This window comes from Pinus tabuliformis, chromosome 3_1 (assembly GCF_031772625.1).
Source record: "Pinus tabuliformis cultivar Carrire ecotype Pingquan chromosome 3_1, CPIR1, whole genome shotgun sequence".
Taxonomy (NCBI): Eukaryota; Viridiplantae; Streptophyta; class Pinopsida; order Pinales; family Pinaceae; genus Pinus; species Pinus tabuliformis.
In genome coordinates, this window is record NC_142301.1 from 392,295,344 (window position 1) to 392,296,966 (window position 1,623).

At 35.2% G+C, this 1,623-nt stretch overlaps 1 non-coding gene across 1 annotated transcript; it reads left to right on the forward strand.

Annotated features, from left to right (window-relative positions):
* On the forward strand, nucleotides 1–161 carry LOC149187369 (U1 spliceosomal RNA). Its single transcript, XR_016256616.1, has one exon. It is a non-coding gene; the product is annotated as a U1 spliceosomal RNA (small nuclear RNA).
* The last annotated feature ends 1,462 nt before the right edge of the window (nucleotides 162–1,623 follow it).

A 1,623-nucleotide genomic window follows, 5' to 3' on the forward strand; every position in this document is an offset into this window, starting at 1 on the left:
ATACATACCTGGGCGGGGTGAATCGGTTATCAAGAAAGCCGATGGCCTAGGAAGACCACTTCTCCATTGCACTCGGGTGGGTGGTCTTCTTAGCACCTCCCGATGTGGAGAGTGCACGTCATAATTTGTTGCTGCGGGGGTTCGCGTACGCGCGGCCCCTACCAAATCTATTTCAAATAAAGCTTCATGACTCTGTGTAACTGTTGAGTTTTATTTTTGATGTGCTCAGGTTTGCGCGGCCCCCCCACCAAATTCCATTATTAAAGCCTCAAACCGAGCGTTTTAACGGTTGATTTTCTTTATATGTTGGTATATACAGTGTGTATGTGTACTGAGAACAGGTAAAAGCTAATGGATCATATATATACCTATTGTAATATACAGCTTGTTATGTGAGAATCAAAAATGCAATATTTGTTTATTATTTTTGCTCTGCTCTCGATTGTACGCAATTCTTTTTTATTGTACATGTGAATAATTTTCAACCTGCAAGATTATAAATTCTTTTATGGTCTTCATTCGTCTGGGTAAAATTGTGCAGTGCAGTAAACCCACTGAAACTGTGTTGTTAAATGTGCACCACGGACATGGACATCTACAGTTTGGGAATTTTTAGTGACTTGCATTAATAGTTTTATTAATTTCGGAGTTTCTAGTGACTTGTCTGATGTGGGTTTGTAATTAATTGTTTTATAATTAGATTATTATGTTTTTTTTATGTTAATTTTGTCTAGGAATGGGTGGGAATTATAAATTTTTTTAATGGTAATTGAATTATAATATTAATTTCAATTTCATGTTTTTTTGGGTTTATAGGAATTACTTGTCATGATTTTCAACAATTTCAATTTTTCACCACACAAGTTAACATGTCATGTTCTCAAAGAATAGAATTCCGGTGGAGGGGGCTTAAATCCACTAAACTATTGTTGTTTGACATGAGAATTATAAATTTGAACTTTAAAGTTTGCATAATTAAAATGGTGCACAACATTCATGAGAGTGCTAAAATGAACTATCCAAACAACATTCATGAGTGTTGAATCTATTTTTTTTGAGGAAAGAAATCAACCTCCCTCTCAACTCAAGGACTAAAGTGAGATTGTTGGTACCTTGCCAACCCACACGTGTACTAGGCTCGAAGCCAATAAAACGATATCCATAGTCACAATGCCACATTAGGCTCAAAGCCAATACAACAATATTCATAATGGCAAGGATTTCTACATGGGCGGGGAAGATCACATCCATTTCGCCCAACCCCCAAATAAACCATTTTTTTTATGAGGAATAACCCATTTCTTTTTTTATGAGGAAAGAAATCAGCTTCCTTCTCAACCCGAGGACTAGAGTGAGATTGTTGGTACCACGCTGACCTACAAGTATATTCATGTAACAACAATATTCAAATCTCAACGTCATTACAACAATATTTATCAAAGCATTATAACTCATCCACGAGGAAGTGAATACAACAATATTCATAATCTCAATGTCATTACAACAATATTTATCAAAACATTATAACTCATCAGATTAATAGCGAAAATTTCAACATAAGCGAGAAAAATAACGACAATTTCCCCAACCTCAAAATAATCCAAACTAACAAAATTACTGATT